General features: G+C 40.6%; 1 long non-coding RNA gene across 1 annotated transcript in view; it reads left to right on the forward strand.

Annotated features, from left to right (window-relative positions):
• Positions 1-9,768, forward strand: part of LOC134219577 (uncharacterized) — a 41,095-nt gene extending 31,327 nt beyond the window's left edge. The window contains exon 3 of the long non-coding RNA XR_009981612.1: positions 9,342-9,768. This is a non-coding gene — a long non-coding RNA (uncharacterized LOC134219577). The remainder of the gene's footprint in view (positions 1-9,341) is intronic.
• Positions 9,769-16,534: the final 6,766 nt, after the last annotated feature.

The raw sequence follows: 16,534 nt of genomic DNA on the forward strand, positions 1-16,534 counted from the left end.
CTCTTTCTTTTTATTTCTTACTACTCACTGCTTACTTCTCACTCCTCACCTATCACATCTAACTTCACGCCACTCATTTCTCGCCGTTTACTTCACCCTTCTACTTTCTCACTTTACACACTTAATGAACAAACAAATTCCAACTATCGACCAAACAACATTTAGATAAATGGCGTTCGGGCAAATGGCCCTATAGACCAAATAGCATTGAGCCAAACATTATTCGTTCAAATGATCCTGAGCACTCATAACGTAGTTAGACTGCCACTGCATTTTTGGAGACGTATCTTCACAGACTCAGACACAGCAAACGGACAAATGGACCAGGGTTTCGCTTAAACAACATGTGCTCGCCACTGCTTAGTCGATAAAGCAGAAGTGAGAGGCAGTCGACATCTAATAATAGAGGTAGGTAGCGTTAACTTTAAGCGAAAATGTAATATGTTCAATTGTATAGACATCACACTATGCACCAACCAAGATATTGAGTAATGAGACGTGTGGAGTAATATGTAATTAGTGAAAAGTGAGAAATGAGAAGTAAGAAGCGAGAAGTGGTGAGAAGTGAAATGTGATAGTTGCGAATGAAGAAGTAGGATGTAAGTCGTGAGAAAAACAGAAGAAAGAATTAAAAGTGAGATGATGAGTAGAGAGATGTGAGTCGAGAGATATATAAGACAGTAAGGCTGTCGTAGACTTTGTTCAAATCCATCCCGTTTTATTCGTCCTGCTAGAACCAACTATGGCAAATTGTTTGTATGTACAGCGTTTTTATTAGTTATTCCAACGTGTTTGAATTTAATGTTTCACCTCCCTTTTCCCACAACTCACTTTCCACTTCTCACTTCTCCCATCTAACTATTCGTTTCTCACTTCGCACATCTCACTTCTCATTTTTAACTTTTCACCTCACACTTATAACTTTTTATATCTACTGACTTCTCATTTCTCACTTATCACTCTTCCCTTCTTACATTCCACTTCTTACTACTCACTTCGATGTTCGCACTTTTAACTTCTCACTTCTCACTTCTTACTTCGCACTTCTCACTTCTCTTGTCACACCTCTCACTTATCATTTCGCACTTCTCACTTCTCATATTTTACTTTTTACTTCTCATTTATAACTTCTTATATCTCACTTCTGACGTCTCATTTCTCACTTGTTACTTTTCATTTCTATCTTCTAACTTTTCACTTCTTACTACTCACTTCGCACTCAGAATTTCTCCCTCTAACTTCTCACTTCTCATTTCTCACTTCTCATTTCTCACTTCTTACTTTGCACTTCTCATTTCTCACTTCTCACATTTAATTCCTCACTTCGTACATCCCACTTCACACTTTTCACTTCTCATTTTACATTCATTTCTCACTTATTATTTTTCATTTCTATGTTCTTACTTTTCTCTTCTCATGAGTGCGTGATCTCTCTTGTTTCGGACAGCAGAACGATCGCGTGGTCGGCCGAATTATTGTGTTCTGCATTGCGTGGCCGGTAATAAAATTAATCAGTTCTGTGTGTGATCTCTCTTGTTTCGGACAGCAGAACGATCGTGCGGTCGACCGAATTATTGTGTTCTGCATTGTGCGGCCGGTAATAAAATTAATCAGTTCTGTGCGTGATCTCTCTTGTTTCGGACAGCAGAACGATCGCGCGGTCGGCCGAATTATTGTGTTCTGCATTGCGCGGCCGGTAATAAAATTAATCAGTTCTGTGCGTGATCTCTCTTGTTTCGGACAGCAGAACGATCGCGTGGTCGGCCGAATTATTGTGTTCTGCATTGCGCGGCCGGTAATAAAATTAATCAGTTCTGTGCGTGATCTCTCTTGTTTCGGACAGCAGAACGATCGCGCGGTCGACCGAATTATTGTGTTCTGCATTGTGCGGCCGGTAATAAAATTAATCAGTTCTGTGCGTGATCTCTCTTGTTTCGGACAGCAGAACGATCGCGCGGTCGGCCGAATTATTGTGTTCTGCATTGCGCGGCCGGTAATAAAATTAATCAGTTCTGTGCGTGATCTCTCTTGTTTCGGACAGCAGAACGATCGCGTGTTCGGCCGAATTATTGTGTTCTGCATGTCTCGACCGGTAATAAAATTAATCAGTTCTGTGCGTGATCTCTCTTGTTTCGGACAGCAGAACGATCGCGCGGTCGACCGAATTATTGTGTTCTGCATTGCGCGGCCGGTAATAAAATTAATCAGTTCTGTGCGTGATCTCTCTTGTTTCGGACAGCAGAACGATCGCGCGGTCGGCCGAATTATTGTGTTCTGCATTGCGCGGCCGGTAATAAAATTAATCAGTTCACTGCGTGATCTCTCTTGTTTCGAGGCGGGCTTGGTAGTCATATGGCTACTGCTTCTGCCTCATACGCAGGAGGTCATGGGTTCAATCCCAGGTCCGTTCCATTCTCCTACTTTTTATCTTTCTCTTTATTTCTTATGTTCTAGCAATCGCTAGAACTGGAAATGGACTTCCATACCGTTTCCATTACTATTCCTATACCTTCAACTTGAGTATTCTAACAGTAATCTGCTAGAATTGGAAATGAACTATAGAGCTCGTTTCCTACATCCAATTAGAAATTCCATCAGTTTCCTTCTCCTATCTATCACATTGGCAGCTCGTTAACCAAGACGGACCCCTGCCTACCCAACCTAACCCAAAAATTCCAACAAATTCCGCATGAACTCGTGGCAAGTGCAGAGGTATATTCGGCTTGCATTGGGCGAGTGATTGCATCATCATTTCCTCCCCCTTCCCTACATTGACTTGCATTCTGACGTGGCAGGCGCCAGTATGACCTAACAAATGAGATCACCAGTACTTGTACATTGAAGATGTGTGCTAGTCCCAAGCAAACATCTGTTGGTTCCCTGTGCAAGAACAGCTGATCTGGTCATAATGGAGTAGCATCTACGAGCAGTCAATCAAGCTCAAGCTCAAGCTCTATGTTCTTACTTTTCTCTTCTCACTGTTCACTTCTCACTTCGATTTTCGCTCTTCTAACCTCTCATTTCTCACTTCCCACTACTGACTTCTCACTTATTACTTTGCACTTCTCATTTCTCACTTTTCACTTCTTCCTTCCATATCTCACTTTGCATTACTCACTTCTAACTTTTCAATTCTCACTTATCATGTCTCACTTCTAACTTCTTATTTTTCACTTCTCGCTTCTCATTTCTCACTTCTCACTTATCACTTTCCACTTCTAACTAATAACTATATCGTGCATGTAACTGTTTCTAACAACATCAAGTTAGCGAGGTGAAAATGCTTTGGAGAATGACTTCGACTAAGAGAATATTGAGTAGGTAAGGGAGATATCCATTTACGGAGAGAACGTAGTATGCAAGATTCAAGGAACTTTGAGTTTTATCGAGTAAGGGAAAATATCGAGCTATAGAACACAGTGAACAGAGCATACATTGCCCATGATCGCAAATTTGTAGCCATTGCATTTTTTGAGATTTTAAATTAGGCTCATGAATATTTTACAAATTGTTCGTTTTTTCATCTAACTTGGTGAAATCTGTGTGAAGTTTGTTCTAAAAATCTCTAAAAAAAACTACATACTAAGTTGTTTTGTAACATCGAGCAAAGTGACTGCATAATTGTAACACTGGAAAACTATGTCACCGGTGGGCCATGGTCCTTGAACAAAAATTAACGCATTTTATTTTCACTCAAATATTAAGCGATAAAAATATTTCTGCCGTAGATTTGAACTGCAAAAAGTGTTTGCGCAATTTTCCGGATTTTTTTTTGAAAATCAATTGGATTTTCATACTAATGGGAAGCTTACCAGACTGATCAAAGCAACGGTGGATGGTGTGCAAAACTGTGTGAAGATTTCGGGCGAACACTCCAATTCGTTCGAATCGCGCCGGGGACTAAGACAAGGTGATGGACTTTCGTGCCTGTTGTTCAACATTGCGCTAGAAGGTGTCATGCGGAGAGCCGGGTGTAACAGCCGGGGTACGATTTTCAACAGATCCAGTCAATTTATTTGCTTCGCGGATGACATGGACATTGTCGGCCGAACATTTGCAAAGGTGGCAGAACTGTACACCCGCCTGAAACGTGAAGCAACAAAAGTTGGACTGGTGGTGAATGCGTCAAAGACAAAGTACATGCTTGCGGGCGGAACCGAGCGCGACAGGGCCCGCCTGGGAAGCAGTGTTACGATAGACGGGGATACCTTCGAGGGGGTCGAGGAATTCGTCTACCTCGGATCCTTGCTAACGGCTGACAACAACGTTAGTCGTGAAATACGAAGGCGCATCATCTGTGGAAGTCGGGCCTACTACGGGCTCCAGAAGAAACTGGGGTCGAAAAGATTCGCCACCGCACCAAATGTGTCATGTACAAGACGCTTATAAAACCGGTTGTCCTCTACGGACATGAAACATGGACAATGCTCGAGGAGGACTTGCAAGCACTCGGAGTATTCGAGAGACGGGTGCTTAGGACCATCTTTGGCGGTGTGCAAGAAGACGGTGTGTGGCGGCGAAGAATGAACCATGAGCTCGCCCAACTCTACGGCGAACCCAGTATCCAGAAGGTAGCTAAAGCCGGAAGGGTACGATGGGCAGGACATGTTGCAAGAATGCCGATTCGACAGGTACGAGACGGCGTGGAGCGCAGCGAGCGAGATGGGCAGACCAGGTGCAAAACGACTTGGCGAGCGTGGGGCGTATCCGAGGGTGGAGAGATGCGGCCTCGAACCGTGCATTGTGGCGTCAAATTGTTGATTCAGTGTTATCTGTTTAGATTTTAACTAAATAAATGAAAAATTATCCTTTATCCAGGAAATCGACTACTTTATAAAAAGAGATTGCATCCACCATTTCCCTAATCCGTGGAAAGCGCTAATTAAAAAAAAGGAGATCACATCCATCAGTGCCTTACTTCGAACAAGCGCCTACCTAAAACAAAGGGATCATTGCCTTAACCCGGGAAAACGCATCCCGATAGATGCTTTGTTTCTAATGGAGAGATAACATTTATCATTTGTTCATACTCGGCTAATGCAAAACATGAGGAAAACGATGTCGTGTCCTGCCTGCTACGTTTTCCAAGTGATTCAATCCATAAGTTACTGCGTTGGGAAATTTTGGTAAGGAACATCTAAAGCTGGATGTGAGAAACTTCTTGGGGAGGAGCTAAAGAAAACCGACCAGGTAGCGAATTCTGCGAAGAAAAACGCAGTGCGGAAACAGACGCTTAGCGGAAGACTTTATGACTGGAAGGTGCTTTCCTACGAAAGATGAAAATGTATATTCTGGAACCTCAAACCACCTTGTGAATGTGAGGTACAGTTTCACCGACCTCACAATCTCTCATCAACGTGGCTAAGGATGACCAGTAGAGTGATTCAAATTTTGACTTTTTTGCTCCCCGATGCTTAAACGATTACATTTTCCATTTTATTAATCCTAAATTTGGACCAAAATGGATCTAATATGAGTGAGCACTTGCAGTTTAAAGTTTGTATGAAAATTACTATGAAAACAGCAACTTTTATGGAAAACCATTCCCCAATGCTTCCCATCAAGCTCTGAAATCATATGAGTACATCGGAAACATAGAAAATTATACCAAGAAACAGGTCATCTTTGTAGCGAAACGATTTGATGCTTGCAAGAAAAGTTATTGAGAGTATACTGAATCGTGGCATTTTTGTTTTCTTCATAACATTGCTTCCCAACGACAAATCGCTTCGCAACTGCTTTTCAGCTTGAGAAGTATGTAGTCAATGTGTTGATTATATATAAAAAGCTCATGGGCCTCCTCACGGAACGGTATTTTACATAAGGGTCGATTTTCACAGTAATTTCCAAAAAAATGACGTGTGCACAATCAAATTACATCCAAATTTGTTAAAATTTTTGGAAGATTATTACAATGGAAAATGCAATCGTTTAAGCATCGGGGGGCAAAAAAGTCAAAATTTTAATCACTCTAATGGCCAGTCTTTCAATCTTTTAAATGAAAATCTTCTAAAAGATGTCTCACTGATCACTAAATCAGTGACTGATTATCCTCTAAATAAAGTCACTATCTTCAACTCACACATCAAGACCTCTAAATCCGTTGCCTCCAACGTGTTGACCAACCTCGTACGCACTACATGGGTAATCGAGCAACTTTTGATCAGAAACTATACCCTAAACGAAACCTTTGGAGCTTTGGTGCTTTGGTGCGATCCTTATGAAACAATTAGTCAGTGAAGAAATGCAGCAGTCGCTAGTGGACAATTAAGTTACGCTTAAATCCGTTTTCCGAATCATGGCAGAAATGCCTTACCAGTCATCATCATCTACGTAGACGATATACGAAACGCTGGGTACGGATTGAACATGGTAAAGGAAAGCAAGGCCCAAGGGTACGCTTCTTAGGAAGTCTTCCGTCATCTGTGACGGACTGCGACGTAGTAAATTACTTCATTGGTATAATCATCTCATCCTGTATGATCGCGCTAATGGATGTATGTTCCTGACGCAAGAAGCTGCTGTGGATTGTGTACTGGCAAAATTTGAAATGCAAGACTGCAACCATATCAAGGCTCTAGTGAAAAAAGGTAGTTTCCAGTCTGCCCAAGTTACAGATTCAACCTGATGTACATACGCGAAGCTGTGATTCGACAAGATACAGATTTCAAGAATGTTCGAGAAAACCGGCTCATAGGACTCAGCCGAGCACTCAATCCACCATGAACGCCAAAGTGCAACCATATTGTGCTCAATTTGGTAATACACGCGCCCTTGCCTTGTGGTTATAATGTAATTATTGATGAGATATATTTCAAATTCATCACATATTTTGTAATCCCATTTCCAAAAGCCCAAATTTGATCTCATTATTATCGTACAATGAAGTGCTGAAATTTAAATCGATTGCTCAGCATAAGTAAACCAATGGTCTACAATTTGTTCACCTTTGCGCGTTATGATGCTCACAACTCGTGTTCTTGAAACAAAATTACTAGAAAAGGACGTTGTTTCAGGATGGCCGATGTGTGGCTTTGTTGTATAATCACCCTATAAGTGTCCACTCCACTAAGAAAACCTGTGAGACTGTGAAAGTAGTATCCAATTTCCTGTTTTACAGAAATGTCACTAACCTCTCTTGAAAAAAATAATTTAGATAACTTGGGTTAACAAAACAATCATTACAACAGCGAACTTCAATATTCAATACTCAATATGAGGTTCTATCACATTTTTTATATGGTGGCGTAGCATCTTCTTGATGTAGTATCATCAGTAACAGATTTCACCACACTCGTATAATTCACTGCAACTCAGGCAAATATGCCTGTGAAAACGAAACTGCTAAGAACTCTACCGTTTTGACTCATATCCGAAACAAGACTCATATAACGATCATCGGCATTAAGCGCTCTAAAACGGAGAATCAAGATTTTAAACGAATCCCAGATCTTCTATAACCCTAACAGCACAAGCACAAGAAGAAGAAGAAGAAGAAGAAGCACAAGCTGGACCGACTTGGTTGCAGCAACTAAAATGTGACTGAATTCAGTTGTACATGGGCCACATAAGCATTTGTTCAACTTGTGAACTTCTCGGGAAATAATAAGGCAAGTATATTGATAAGGCCAATTGAAAGCATGTGTTCGAAATATGGATCAAGATCGGGAAGTCACACCTAAGCCTAAACAACGTTTTGGCGTTTTAGCAGTGTTTCAAAACATTTTTTTCATTTTCTTTTGGCATGGTTGGCGATGGTAAAATGCTAATGAAAGATCAAAAGACTGAAATTGATTTGGAAGCTTAACTTGGGCCATGTGATGAACCGTATACGGTTAATTGGTTAATAAGCTTTCGATGTGAATACAGAATATGAGCCGGAATATCAAGCGGATCCTGACAGATGGATAGTTTAATGCTGAAAAAACATAAACATGATAAGAGGAAAAATATTAAACGAATTATATGAAATAATTGTATTTGTAAATAATTGAATTTATGACCAGAATGACTCTCGATGGATTTAAAAGATACCTATTTAATAAAAAAAAAACAAACGAACAGCTTTCTTTAACCGTCTAAGACGAGTTTAGTACTCTCCATTTAATTCCACTACGTTTTCACCAAAACGTAGTGGAATTAAATGGAGAGTACTAAACTCGTCTTAGACGGTTGAATACATTCCACTAAAAAAAAGCTTAACATATTTTTTCTGGAGCTTTCTTTAGCCAAATCTTCTGGATTGTAAATCCTATGAACGGCTAGGATAGTGTTGAAAGTGACACTTTTACCGTGACTGGTAAAAGAAAGCTGATTTATCGACCTGATGTACCAGCGCGATATTTGAGCTAATAGTGTCGCTTATAACACTATCTATATTCTGGATTTCCAATCCAATATTCCAGAACGTTTGGAAAAAAAGGCTGATTCATCGATAATCGTTAATTATGAACTGATTATCATACGGATGTGATTATTATTTTTTTTAATCATAACGGTAATAAAAATGTTGATCATATGGTCCTCCTAGCTGAGTTTGCAATCCAATTTCAGTCTTGCGTATTTTCCTCCTTTGTTAGTAGATTTTCATCAAAGCAAATAAATCATAATATTCAACGATGAACAAAAAAATCTATTCGCACATTTCAAGAATGTTTACTGTGAAATGGACAGTTCGCGATCCGAATGCATTGTATTGAAAATTACGGAACAAATGCCATCAACTTCCTCAAAAATCGCCGATTTCCTAGTTTGTATATAAATTCTACTTTATTTTATTAAAGCTCGATTAACCGCCGAAAAAAAGCAGTAGATGCATTCTAACAAAGACGCTTAAATGAGATTAAAAGTAGCAAAGTTATGCAAGGTGAGAATACAATTCTTCCATTTTATTTCACTCTTGGAATGTGCAAGGAGTTATTAGGGAAAAAAATTGCTGCCACCAACAACACAAATGTGATGAACTTACAAATTATCGAGAAATTCAGCGCATGAAAATATTAATTTAGGCAGCGAAAAGCCTAATTGAATGCGTTCCACAGCCAATATAATTAGCCCAACATAGAAAGCAGTCGTAACTGAGCGTCTTTCGTTCATCAAACATCCTAAGAATCTCGTAAAAAAATATTCTCATTTGCGCTACGACGGCAACAATCTCTCTTCCCATGGCGATATCAAAGATATAGACACGTCTTTCACATCCCAAACATCGTACAAAGGGTGCATACTAATAATACACCGCCATCAGTCTTTGCCACACTTTCCTTCGCGAGGATGAAAGATATAATTAATAATTTTAGCTTGTTTTTATTGTTTCTTTTCCCGGCTGTTTGCGCTTTTAGGCAGTATTTCCGGAATGTGACCAAACTCCCAGTGTGCGGACGCGATCGACGACGATGGAAGCCATCAAACGCACCATCCGAAATGGGATGGCTTGTTTTTTTTCGGAAGTAGACTCAGCCAGCGAGCGCATGTCGTCGTTTCCAGCTCATAAATCCGAACGAAATTAATTCATTTTAAAAACGTGTGAGGAAGCGTGAAATCGAGACCCATCGGAAGATGGAGGCATGTTCCTCGGCGACGATATCCGATCATCTATTGTTCGTGAGCAAAACACCCACATAGCGACCAGGGATCCAGCAGACGTGGCGTGTATCGCTGTTACGATCGTGTAGAACAATCAATATTCATTTTATTTATGACTCTATTGAAAAACAAGAAGAAAATTGAGGAAGAGAAATGAATAAACAGAAGCATAATTTCATTGCATTTCGTATTTGCAGACTGGTTGCGTTGAATCAGACGACATTCAAGCAATGGCGTGCTCACTTCATTACCATTCACGCCATCTGAATGGCCGGAATTGTTTATATGTCAGATCGAGACCCGCCAAACTATACAACTGCCATTAATACATTTATGCCTTTATTGCTTATTTGTTTATTTATGGCTCTATTCCGACCTACTGTTGTTGCTTCGGTTCGCACTTCGATCCTTCTCAATCCAGGGCCAAACCATGTACGAACATTCGAATGTAGGCATTTTAATCAGCTGTGCTCTCGATAGCAGTAAATAAAATATTAGATTTCGAAAAATCAGTTATCATAAGCAACATTTCGTCATATCTAAGTCAATCCATGAATCGCAGCCGTCACCATCAGGAGAGTGATGACGCCAATCCTATGCTTATTTGCCTACTCGAATGGATCTGAGAAATTCACGATAACAGCGCCACCAGGGCCAACAATGAATTGCCGAAATCGACTGTGCTCGAAATCTATAAAAATAAAACGTAATCATAACAATAATTTTTCCTTTCGTTTTCAAAATCGCTTGTGATTTATGTGAATTCCCTCGTGCGCACTCGCCTCCCCCTCCACTGACTTCCTTTCCAATCGGCGACGGGAGGTGATTTGAATATGCTTGATACAAACTCCGCCACTAGTGGGGGAGGTCGATCAACAGAAATTCGTCGAACGAATCATTTTTATTAACTTCACTTGAATTTATGATGATGGCTCTCCCCGCCTTTCGTACTCGAAAAACTCAAAGGTATATTATTTTCTGCCTCCAACGTTTGCATACTGAATGATTCATTTTCCGATCGATTTCTCTCGAAATTCTAAATGAAAAGACGCCTCAAAGTCTGTACTTCCCAGTGGAGTGAAGCGCCGCGACCCCGAAGGAGAAAACGAACACTAGGATGAAGAAAGGACCCCTCGCTCGACTCGGATGACGAGAATTACCCCGCACATAAAAGCAAAAGATCGTTTGAAAAGTATAAAAATGGAAAATGCTTTCTCCCTGCCAGGCCATGGCCGCGAGCCAGCGCGCGCGTGCTTATTCTCAATGACGAAAAGCAATTGAATTTTCCAACTACGCGCTCTGCCCGAGAAGATAAGAAACGCTACTACTCGTCAACGAAAACAACATCATTCGGAGGGAAAAAAATAGAGATGAGTTTTCCAACGATATGAGCGGACCCGACTGGAGTAATTCAGCCCGAAGTGGTGGGCCTAGTTGCCTCGAGGGGAAAGCATGGCAGGAATTATTCCCATGCAAATTTGTAGCGCAAGTAATTCCATTTTGGCTTGGCGTTCTAAATAGGATATAATGATACCGAGATAAAATGTACGAATAGGTGGCATAACATGTCAATATTTCTTGCAATGTTTGATTAGTATCACGTTTACCGTCGTAGCACCACAAATCAAGCAATTATGTGTGTTCTCTAGCAGTTATCCGAAAGCTTTGCCTAGACTGACTCCATTTTAGGTTGCAAATTGAATCAAGTGAATACACCCCCGGAAATAATGATAACACCTTTGCTGTTTTCCATACAAAATGGTCATGGGTCAAAATCTAGATTAAAAGTGATTCGATCGGACATATTTTTCCTTACAGCCTAAAATGACCTTAGTTGTCAATTAATAATAGTTATGTGTATACATATTTACCGAAAAGGCACGTTTCAGTTGGAAAAAGTGGTAAGTGAGAAGTAAGAGAAGAGAAGAGAGAAATAACCTCTAACTAGAATAACCAAATGATAAGTGGAATGCCTCACTTCTTACTGCTCACATCTCATTTCTCACTTTTTACTTCGCACTTAATTCTTTTAACTTCTCACTTCTTAATTCTGACTCCTAACTTTTATATTCATCATCTCTGAATTCCCAATTATTAATTACGATTATTTATATTTCTACTGGTCTTCGAACTGGTCGCAAAGACAAACAAAATTATTTACCAACCATATTTCTAAACATGAACTTGGACAAATTGAAATCGAATTTCCCAAACACTTCGTTAAAACGACGACAATCAACGTTGAGATGATTATTTTGATCAAAAACAGTACGATGAACACGTCGACTATTTCTAGCCGGAACGTTGAGATTCATGTTGTTCAAAAGTTCCGAGCAGTCAAACTTGCTTTCAAACACGAATAAGCGCTACAAAATAATCCTCCTTCTAGCCAAACTTGACAGATGTACCAATGGGGAACGATGCTCATACGGTGGTAAAGGTGGTAAACAAACAGGATCATTCCATGGCACGAGGCGAAGAGCGAAACGAAGGCAATTCCGTCGAATTCGTTCGATTCGGTGCCCAATCTAGCACACCATATTTGAAAATGCTTCGAACAAACCGGCAGTAGAGTGTCTTGAAACTATAAACTGCTACGTATTACGCTTTGCCGTCACTGTTGTAATATTGACTCGGACTATGCTGACAGATGACTTTCTATAGTTGAAGACACTTCATGACATTTACTTCCATTTCGTTTAACATCCACCAGTTCAGTAACGCGTCAATTACAGGTTGGACAGCGTAGCACTCAAAAACTAATGTCACTACGCAAAAGAACTTCACCTGGACCTAACGACCAGGCAAGAGCACGCAACTCAGGTTCAGTTCATGAAGAATATGTATAGCCGCCAGACATTCTCCTCTAATGTGAACGTATACTATATACATGTGGAAAGTTTGGCTTGACAAAAGCGAGCTCATTCAGTAGCCGCTAAGTTTCGAAAAGGCCGACGGAGGTCCTTCGAAGCTTAGTTGGTTCGGGTCGTGGGTTAGAGTCCCATTGAAGAGGAAGTGATTAACTCCAATACATTTTTCAAATCATAATCTTCCACATAATGTACATATTCACATCTGAGTTTTCAGAACATTGTAAACAAAAAACATTTCCGGCCACATTACCTTTTAACCTAATTGCAATTTTCGGCTTAATAGACCGCTCTGCCTGCAAACGAAAACAAAACTCGCGCTGTATACTAATCTGATTCTTCCGGTGGCTTTATACGGCCAAAAAACACGGACGTTAAACGAGGCTGATCGGAGAGCTTTCGGAGTGTTTGAGCGTAAAGTGCTGCGGACAATACTCGGCGTTACACAGGAGAATGGTATCTGGCAGCGTCGCATGAATCACGAGTTGTACCAGGTGTAGAAAGGGCTGGAAATAATTAGGATTATACAACACGGCAGACTACGGAGGGCTGGTCACGTTGTTCGTATGCCGGAAGAACGGCAAGTGAAGATGATATTGAGCAGAGAACCCGGAAGAGGCCGAAGGCTTCGTGGAAGGCCGCGTACACGATGGCTTTTTGCAGTTGAAAAGGACCAGAGGGGGCTCAATGTTTAGGGCGACTGGAATCGATTGGCCCAGGATGGAGTCCAGTGGAGAAGGATACTCCATTCGGCGTAGGTTCATCGAAAAGCTGTAGCCCATCAGGTATCAAGAAAGACCTCTCTGCCTAACGACCATTTCGGCTAAACGGAATTGTTCGTCAGATAGCCTATTCGGTCAAACGACTTTGTCGGCCAAATGACCTGTTCGGCCAAACGACGTTTTCCAGGTCACGGCCAAACAACATTTACCGCCGTATTACCTGTTGGGCCAAAATGCCTTTTCCTCCAAACGACCGTTTAAGTCAAATGCATTATCGTCCAAATGACCTTTTCGGTCAAACATTCAATTCGGTCAAATGATAGATAGATAAGGGCGAAAAACGTTCGGGATACGAAGGGTCGTATTTTCATTCAATATTCGCCTGTAGCGTTCTAATACGTCTGCCACTCAGCCCAGCTCGGTTCACTAAGTCTGCTTCAAAGTGCGTAAGTGGCTACGTCTGCAAGAGTAGAACTCGGTTCGTTGGCCTAACCGTATCTTCCAAACAAAAATAATCTTGCCAGGCGAATACTATTTAGTAAAATCAGAAGTATTAAAGCGCTATAGGCTCACACAGCTTGGGTGATCAATATGATTCCCTGAGGTTTATGAGGCAGCCATTTTGCCGAAAGCCACAACCCAACAAACATTGGAGGTAAATAAAACGCTTATATGACCAAAAGTAGTCCTCTATAGCTTATATCGGTAAAATTTGTCGTATGACAAAAAAAAATTGGCTGATGCGCATCTTGTCTAAAATTATTTGCCGAAAATTTTGGTCAATCAGTTCCAAAACAATTTGACCGAATTGTGGCAGAAAAGTTCATTTGGCCGAAATCGGCATTCGGTCGGAAGTGTCGTTTGCCTGAATGGGTCATTTTGCTAAAATAGCCATTTAGCCTAATTGTTCATTTGGCAGAAAATTTCATTTGGCCAAAATGGTTGTTTTGCAGAAAGGACATGTTCGGGTCAAATGAGATTTTTGGAATATAAAATCTGTTAGGGCAAACAACTTTTTCGATCCACTTCTTCCGAATGTACCTATCGACTGTTTATCGCTTTCGGCCAAATGTAATTTTCGGTCAAACCATTCCCGACCGAATATCGTTTCGGACAAACGTTTAATTCGATCTAATGGAATTTGGTTAGATGACTTTCGGCCTAACGTAGATTGGGACATTTTTTTCTTCTGTTCCGACTTGTGATGTCAAGCGTGAGGGAAGAGCGCCGGAATAAATGATTTTCTCATAGTTTTCGACAAATAATGTCGAAGACGTTTTGGAAGAGCGTCGGATTGAATGATTTGTGTTCTCATCGGTTTCGACTTGTAATGTCGAAGACGCTCTAGAAGAGCGTCGGATTGAATGATTTGTGTTCTCATCGGTTTCGACTTGTAATGTCGAAGACGCTCTCGAAGAGCGTCGGAATGAATGATTTGCTCATTGGTTTCGATTTGTGATTTATTTATTTATTTATTATTTATTTATTTTTTTTAAATTTATTTATTTATTTATTTTTTTATTTAATTTCATCTGACAAAAAATATCTTAATGAAATAGGGATGTGGAAAAGCTTTTTTGAGATAACGATAACGACTGAATGAGAGAACATTACAAAAACTGGTTCGACATATCCACAACAGATCAAAACTACAAATACAATATAAAAATAATAATGGTCTTAGTGTTAAAACAAAATAAACACATCTTTAGATTCATCGTCTTTAGATTCATGTCGTAGACCGAGAAAAAAATGACAAAAAAATACCAACTCTTTCAGAATATTTAAATTGGGCGACATCTCACCTGATTCCGTTGCGTAACATACGCTCCAGCCGTAGTCGGAAGGCATTGGGCGAGGAGTTGAAGTCGAAAGCACTATAGTACTCATGTACCGAACAGGATCGTGCAGTCCGTAATTAGCAACACGTGGTGGAAGGTAAAGGATGTTTCTTATTCGTAGTGGTCGTTCTGGTGCATACATTTGAAGAGCAGCAAGCATTTCAGGAGAATCGATTTCACCTTCAAGAATTTTCGCGACAAAAACAGCTTGAGCTATCGATCTTCTACTCTCTAGAGTGTCTGATCCCAGTAGCTGACATCGGTGTTCATAGGGCGGTAGGTTAACTGCGTCGTTCCAAGGAAGATGACGTAGCGAACAAATTTCTTTTGTACGGTTTCCAGTCTCCAAACTCTTTGATACGGGCTCCAAATAACTGATCCAAATTCGACAATCGATCGAACTAGTGAGCAATTCAGTGATTTCAGGCAAAAAGGGTCCCGAAAGTAATCGGCGATCTTAAAGATGAATCCCAATTGTTTATTGGCTTTAGTAACAACATCCGAATAATGCGTTTTGAATGTAAGAGCTGAATCTAGCATAATACCAAGATCCCGTACTGTATCAACACGGTGCAGTATTAGATCGTTAATTGTGTAATCGAAATGAATTGGGTTTTGCTTTCGATGGTAACTAATCAAATTGCATTTTTGGATACTCAGCGTAAGAAGGTCCCTGCTGCACCATTCGCTGAAATCGTTGATGAGCTGCTGTAACTGCAGGCAATCGGCATGGTGTCTGATAACAGCAAATATCTTGACATCGTCGGCATAGAATACCCTGCATTCAGATGGAAGGACGAATCCAACGTCGTTCAAGAAAATTGAGAACAACAGCGCCCCCAAATTGCTACCCTGGGAAACTCCCAAATAGCATGTGAAATGTTCGGATTGTGCCGATCCAATGTTTACACAGAGTTTGCGGTTTTTCAGATACGAGTCGAACCAATGTACTAAATCTGGAGAGACGCCTAGGTTTATCAGTTTCGCAAGCAATATACTGTGATCTACTCGATCGAAAGCAGCTTTCAGATCTGTATAAACTGCATCCACTTAGGCTCCTAGCTCCATGTTACGCAGGCACAACGATACAAATGGAAGGAGATTAGTTGAGATCGACCTTTTAGGGTAGAATCCATGCTGATCAGGTGATATATACGATTTACAGGCAGCAAACAGTACGTCATTCACTATCATTTCGAAAATTTTTGAGCAAGCAGACAAAGATGTAATCCCTCCGTAGTTTTCCGCGTCTTGCTTGTGGCCTTTTTTAAACACAAAGAACATGAAAGAAAACTTCCAGCGTTCAGGAAATGTAATCTGACGCAGGGATAGATTGAAGAGCTTTGATAGCGGCAAGATTAACTCAGCAGAACATTTCTTCAGAATACACGGCGGGATACCATCAGGACCTCAAGTGATGGAATATTTTAGCTTATTGATGGCCAATTCAACTATATCCAGGCTTATAACGAAATTGTTGAAATTGACTACATCGTTGGGTGTATCAATAAGTGCC

This window comes from Armigeres subalbatus, chromosome 1, assembly GCF_024139115.2.
Source record: "Armigeres subalbatus isolate Guangzhou_Male chromosome 1, GZ_Asu_2, whole genome shotgun sequence".
Lineage (NCBI taxonomy): Eukaryota > Metazoa > Arthropoda > Insecta > Diptera > Culicidae > Armigeres > Armigeres subalbatus.